This window comes from Arachis hypogaea, chromosome 4 (genome assembly GCF_003086295.3).
Source record: "Arachis hypogaea cultivar Tifrunner chromosome 4, arahy.Tifrunner.gnm2.J5K5, whole genome shotgun sequence".
Lineage (NCBI taxonomy): Eukaryota > Viridiplantae > Streptophyta > Magnoliopsida > Fabales > Fabaceae > Arachis > Arachis hypogaea.
Genome location: NC_092039.1, coordinates 115698423 through 115706289, shown reverse-complemented (window position 1 = coordinate 115706289; position 7867 = coordinate 115698423). Strand labels below are relative to the sequence as shown.

Genomic DNA, 7867 nt, shown 5'->3' with positions numbered 1-7867 from the left:
GAGATATGACCATTGAACTAACTCAATTAATAGTTATAATTACCGCATATTTGTCAATAGAATATTCTCAAGATTAACATGGTAATAGAGTTTTCTTTGATCTGCGACTGTCATAGTATTTAACAATGTATTTATTATACTTTTATTTCGGACACCTAATACCCTAGGGTACTAGTTGAATGGATATTATGTATGATTTAAATACTTGTAGAATTAATGATTAGTCAATCAGGAATCAGTCAACTCTCGGTAAAGAGTTTGAGCTCTATGATTATAATGACTGAGATGAATAAAATCTTAGTCAAGGAGTTTGAATGAATGAAGAAATGAGTTTCTTAAGTCATTCACAATTCATTATAATAATGGTAACAAGTTAGAGTTTGACAATTAAACTATACTCTAAGGGTTAACCAAGAGCAGAAAAGATAGAAGAAATTATACTTTGTTCTAATCAGGTTCTTAGTAAAAATATATATTACTTCATACTATCGGGTTGTTGAGGAGTATTGCTAGATGCCAACCTTCATTAGTAAATTTAGCATGACTAATTTACTATCCGCTTAGTATTGAACCTATGGGGTCACATACTAACGAGTGTTCTAATCTTTGCTATAGAATTATTTAATTATTATTTTGATTTGATCAAATAAATAATTATATTAATTTAGATGGAATATTATTGTATTCTTTGCTAGCACAAAAAATATAATAATAATAATAATATGATAATTGAGAATATTAAATGAGATTTGAGAATAATTGGTTATTTTATTTTTAAATTTGAATTATAAATTTGAATGAGATCCTAACTGATTCTGTTTCAAATTGAATTAGGATATGATTCATAAATTTAAGAGATTCAAATTTAAAATAATAAGATATGATTCAAATTTGAATTGAGATTCAAATTTAAAATCAGTAACAAATCTCATACTATATATATGTATGCCAAGAGTAGAGAAAATAGATGAGAATAAAACACAAGAGTTTTATTCTTTTACTTCTATACACATAAACGTATGTGAGTCTAATTCTTGGAAAAGAATTTTATGGTGTGCAAAAAGTTGCAAGAGGTTTCTCAATTCAGATCAGATGTCCTTTGGTCAAGCAGTTGACACCAAAGGTTGGTCTCAGTGTGGATACACATAGAGTCTTCGTACACTCGAAGAATAAAGTTTTTACTAAAGTTTCCAAAAGTATTTAGATCTGATCTATATATTATTTTTAGAATAAAATTTAAGTATAAAATAGATCTTTAGGATTAGATTCTTTTATTCCACTGCGTGTTATGAACACATGATAATCCTTCAATGAATGTGGAGAATTAACTGAGGAGCGTAGTGAAAAAGAGAATTTGGAATTTCAAAGAGAAGAAAATGAGTTGAAGTAAGAATCGCAACGAGAGGAGGAAGTTGAGATCATTGGTATTGAAGAAGTGGTTAGAGAATTGAGAAAAATTAATCAGGAAGTGGATTCTATCATTAATTATTTTTTATCCACTCTGAGCCTTTCCCCATTGAATTCGAAATGGGTGAAATTTTAAAAATTAGTAACAAAATGGATCTTACTATTAGGAGCAATACGCAGGGATGAATGTACTCACATTGGGGGGCAAGTGTCCCCAATGAAATTTTAAAAATTAGTGAATAATTTTTATTGATATATATTAGTTGCCCCACTACATAATTAATTTTGACCCCACCCCTCAAATTCTTAACCCTTCTTCTTCTCTCTTTTTTCCAATTTTCTTCCTCTTCTCTAGCCTTTAACCTCTGCCCTCCAAGAGTTACTGTCACTGACATCACTGTCTCGTTCAGCATTTCTCTTGCATGGCTTCCTCATTGCGTTTCTCCTTGAATCGTCAAAAGAGCACTCACTCTTTAAAACTCATTGAACTAAATACTCTTTTAACTCTCTTCATAATATGTAGAACGAGTGAGGAGAGGAGCCAAGTGGGAGGCTTTAAAAGCCAACTTATGCGTCTTTGCGTGTTCCTGTAGCAGCAACTGCTTCCTGCATGCAAACATCGTGATAACAAGTAAGTAATGTGTTGGTCAAAGAATTTCTAAAAAACTACGAATTCCTTGAAAAAAGCACACAAATCTCTGATAAAGCTGCTGTAACACGCAACATTCGTGTTGAAAAAGTTGCTTTCACCGCATATATTATGCTACAGGCGTGTTGATGAGAACTTGTCAAGTGTCCCACTTCCATGCAAAATCTGCTTCGAATTACAGCAATACGTTACTTGCATGTTGGTAGGGACAGACATACGGGGGATGAGTGGAGGCGTCGGCCACCCCAACTTTAAAAAAAAAATAGTAATAAGTAATTAAATATGATTTATTTTTTTAAAATTTATTTAGTATTTAGTCTAATATAAATAAAAGTCCAGTCCAAACTAAATATTAATGATTTCTGATATCTAAAAAAGTAAATAACAATATTAAAAAAATCTGAAAAAGATATTATTACTAATATTTTTTAATTAAATAAAAATTTTCAAATTTCATAAAGTTAATTTTTTTCTTCTTGTGATCATCCTTCTTGATTCATTTGGTATTAATTCTCTTTATTTCAACTACTACAATTGAAAAATTTTTTTCAACTATGAATATTGTGAATAATAACTTAGAAACAAAATAAAAAATAAATTTCTTACTAATTTTTTTAATTATATTGAAGAAAAAATTGTTGAAAAATTTGCACATATTCTATTATCGATAAATTTTATGATACGAAAAATCGATTATTTCGTTAGTAAAAAGTACACACATATTTTTTGTACTTTAAAATATATTCTCTATCGGTATATTTTTGTAATACATTTTATATTATATAATTTTTTCATAATTTTTTAATATTATATATTATGTACCTCTTATAATAATATTTCTGGATCTGTCTTTGTGTGTTGGTACAAAAAATATTGCAGTTTTTTATTGTAGCAAAACACACCATCATAGAATATAATTATATAATATACAATTATTGTTCATAAAAAAATAATTTCTAATTGAATTAAATCTACTTAATCTCAATCCAATATGATATTAGAACTTATATTTTAGCTTACTAATATTTAAGTAGTAGAATATTAATATTATCGTTTGTTTTAAATATGGAAAATCTTGCACTCTAAGCTAATTGTCTCGGCCACGCACTAATGTGCAAATAAACCAAAGACTTAGGCAAATTATACAGTCTAATCAGATATACAATTAACTTCACATTAAATTGTGAATTTAACCCTTTATAATGCTATGCCTATAATAAGACACACAATTTTTGAAGAACTATTATCACAAAAGTTAGTTATTATGATAGAGACTCCAAAGTATTAGGTATTTGTCCTAAAAAATCAAGGTTGTAAGAACTAAAATGGTCAATGAATTAATGAAGTGATTGGTTTAATAATTTAGAAGTTCAATCAGAATTCAAATAGGGTTCAACTAATTTAATTAAATATATAATAAAATTATTAAAAATTTAATATATAATTTTAAATATTTAAATTTAATCATTTTTAAGCTAATAAATTTTATAGTTTTATAATTTCTCATAATTTATAAAAAAAATTACAAATAACTTTAAATATCAACCTTTATAATTAACATAAATCAAAATACACTTGATTGAAAAAGACATAATATTCTATCACTAATAATTATTCTTGTTTCATAAAATTTCCCAAACGAAAAACTAACAACAAAATCAGAAAAATCAGCCACAATTATTAACAACTAAATATAAAAAAATTAGCACAAACAAAAAATTCTAGCATAATATAAACACAATGCAATAAATTCATCAGAACATACCATAAAAATTTTAAAATCAGAAAAATTTTAACACAATACCGTGAAGCTTGCACTATGACACCATCAACAATTTAAAATCAGAAAATCAATAACCAGAATCAACAACCCAAAATTAGAAAAAATCAAAATAAACAACTCAGAATCAAAATCATAACATAAACAATTCAGAATAAAAAAAATTCTAGCATAAACAATGTAGTGAAGCACTATACCGTATCATCAACAACAACTCAGAGTAAGGAAATGGAAGTGGCAGCGACGGAGAAACTAAAGTGAGCTCGGACAGAAATCGAGAGAGAACTCGAAAAGGGACATTGAGTTCGGACAGAGAGAGAGAGAGAGAGAGAGAGAGAGAGAGAGAGAGAGAGAGAGAGAGAGAGAGAGAGATTCCTATGGTGGCAATTAGAGGAGAATCAATGAGAAGAAGGCTGAATCGTCGAACAGAGCTTCCACACGCGACGTGCACCCACGGTCTATCTCTGGAGGAGAAGAGTTCAGTGATGACTTTAAAGAAGGATGGAATGGTAGCTGCGGACTGAGGTTTGGAGATTAGAGTTCTTCAATCTTCTCTTCTTCAGAATAAGTTCAAAATTCAAAAAGGAAAGAGAAAAAAAAAGTGCCGGGTGGGATGGCCTAATGGATATTGGCCATTGGGCTTCTTTTTTTCCTTTAAAACTCAGAACAGCGCCCTTTTTGGAGGGTTATTCCCAAACCAGTAACTCTAAAAGAATTTGACCGTTTTCGATGATTTACTGATTAACCGTAGGTTCGACTAATTCGCAGACTGATTTTTTGTCAGGCAATTTTTTAGGTCAACAGAATTGACTGAATGATCGATTCTCGATTAATCCGATTAAATCGGTCGGTTCGATTCGATTTTTAGAACTATATACAAATTCATAACATAATATTCCTTTAAGAATCTACATCTTGACAATTCTACTCCGCAATATTTCACTCAATCTTTTGTCAGTTAAAATTCTTCACCAATAATATTTTCGGGTGGCCAACTCTCAATGAAATTAAAGTACTAATGTGGCGAACTATAAGATCTTAGGAAAACATCACCACAAAAACTAGCAATTATAGTGAAAGAACCCAAAAGATTTTTTTTTTGAAGTATTGGCCACTCAATGTAAATTTTTTTTTTCAGGTATTGATTCAACGTTACTCGTAACAATGTAACAAACATCTTTTGATATAGTCACCAAAACAAAACAAAAAAATCTTTTGCTATGATTTTGAGTGTCGTACAATTATTAACTTTACTGTGATAGATGAATCTATGGTAGACATAAGACATAAGATCATATGTTTAATTTGCTGAAGAAGGGGAAAATAATGTTGTATTGAATGAAAATATTGTTGAAGTGAGTTGTTTCCTGATTTCATGACCAATAATACATCGTGGAGTCATATCATATGCACATGCCTTTGTTTTTTTTTACAGTTCGCTTGGTGACGTTCATGTTCGTGTTTATGTTCATTTCAAGAAGCAACAAGAATGTACAATTACTCATTAGGTAAAATGGAAGTATTGCAAAATTCATATTTATTTTATAATTTTTTTTATTTCAGAAATAGAAGGGGTTGCACAATTATTGATTCTTATTTAAAAAAAAATATACCAAAAATATAATATAGTTTACACTACTATTATTCAATTAAATTTATTTATTTAGATAATTATTTACATAAAAAATATAAAAAATTATTAATGATTTGACTGATATGATAATAGTAATTAAATGTCTATACAAAATATGTTTACGCGTTATTAAAAAAATGTTTTCGGTGGGTGGTATATCTCAGAAAACCCCTAAGGATATTCTTTTGATAATTTGACGTTATTGCCCCCACATTATGAACTTGTTTTGTTCATATATATCAGATGGAGTCCATTCTTGACTTGCTTTCTCTTGAATTTATTCACGGTATGCATTTTGGGATATTGAAAACTTGAAATAGTAATTGTGTACTCTCACCCTTCTTTCACTTCTGGTCTTTTAGAAGAAAGATAATTACCACAATTTAAGAAAGGAATAAAATCAATGATTCAACCAAAGTCATACCTACTAATGTAAAAACCGAAAGATATCTATGATACATGATTAGGGTCACTCTATGATGAAAAAAAAAAAACAAGTTGACTCAAATATAATGATATTTTTTATAGTTAAATATTTGAATGATATCCGATTTTTACAGGAGGTAAATATTCAGAAATAGTAAGATAGCATGCTTTTCGAAAAGCTGTCTTAGTTAGCTTTAGTTAAATATTTATTGAGAAATATTATTTGTACATCAAAATTAGTTACTAAAATCAGTTATTAATGTATTTATGTATAAATATATATGTGGTTTAATTTATTTTCATAATATATTTATATTCCAGCATATATTTTATACTAATGACTAATTTTATTGGTTGATTTTAGTGTACACATAGTATAACTCATATTTATAATGTAACAAGATTCTGTCTTGTTAGACTATTAAACAAAATTAGTCTGATCAATTAGATAGATCTCTCACTATCGTTTTGTTTTAAAGGAAAGCATGATACATAATTCATATACGGCATCAAATAAAAAAAATTCAATAATGTAATAAAATTTTTTATTTTTAAATATAAACTTAAAAAAACATTCTCAAACCCTATCATAATAATATCAAAAAATTAATGATAAATATTTAGAGAATAATATATATATATATATATATATATATATATATATATATATATATATATATATGTATGTGTGTGAATTCTATTTAACCTCTCTAAAATAACATGTAAGTTATCCTTTATAATGTGTCAAATTTTAATTGGTCATCATCTTAACGATAGTTAAATTATTTTGTAATTTATTATTTGAGATGGTAATGATATAATTTCTTAAAATATGAAAACCTCCCTTCTATTAATTGAAGCAACTTTCCACTCCTCCATTCTTTTTCTTCATTGCGTAGCTTCTGTCCTTCCAAACATCGTCGTTGCTGTCGTGACAATAAGTGCCAACATCATCGTCATTATTTCTTAACGACGACGTTAAATTCTCGTTCTTTGTCGTCCTTCCCAATATAGTCAGTGCTGACTTTATCGTTATCTCCTATCCTCTCACTCGAATCTTCTTTCCGCAGTTGATCACTCCTTGTCAACATAATTAATTGTTAGTTTGGTTATTAAATTTTTTTATTAAAAAAATATTTTTATTTAATTACATGATGGAACATATACTCGTATAATATAATAAAATAAAATCTATTCAAAGTATTTAAAAGTATAATTAAAATCACGAACATATAAATATAATAATAAAATTTGTATTTTAAACAAGTAAACATATCTTTTATCATACATAAATTATTTAAAATAAATAAATAAATGGTTAAAATTAATAACACAAGTTTAAAATGGTAAAATCTAACTTTCTTACAAGTATTTTTTATAGTATTTTTATTCTTTTAAATTTTAATTTATTAGTACTTCATTATTTACTTAATAATTAAACAAATTATTTTCATAAAAAATTATTTTTTGTATTATCCTAAAGAAGAGACTAATATAACAGTTTAAAAAATAACGTAAAAATAATATTTTAAATAAAAAATATTTAATATTAAAATTTTTAAATACAAAAATAAATTGTATAAATATTTAAGAGATAAATATAAAATTCATGTCTAAAATAAATAAAACATATAAATAGAAGTACTCTTGAAAAATAAAAGATTATTTTTGTCTGTTTTATTTATTTTAGGCATGTATTTTATATTTATCTCTTAAATATTTATACAATTTATTTTTATATTTAAAAATTTTAATATTAATTATTTTTTATTTAAAATATCATTTTTACGTTATTTTTTTAAAATTGTTATATTAGTCTCTTTTTTAAGATAATACAAAAATTAGTTTCTCATAAAAATAATTTGTTTAATCATTAATTAAATAATAAAGTACTAATAAATTAAAAACTAAAAAAATATTATAAAAAATGTGGTAAAAAAGTTGGATTTTATCATTTTAAATTTTTGTTATT

The 7867-nt window shown here is 26.5% G+C and overlaps 1 long non-coding RNA gene across 1 annotated transcript; it reads right to left on the bottom strand.

Moving 5' to 3' along the window:
* Positions 1 to 1636: 1636 nt before the first annotated feature.
* LOC140184353 (uncharacterized) lies at positions 1637 to 4389 on the bottom strand. The gene is made up of 2 exons (XR_011880809.1): positions 4034 to 4389; positions 1637 to 2013 (listed from the first exon to the last, which is right to left on the bottom strand). It is a non-coding gene; the product is annotated as an uncharacterized lncRNA (long non-coding RNA).
* Between the last annotated feature and the right edge of the window lie 3478 nt (positions 4390 to 7867).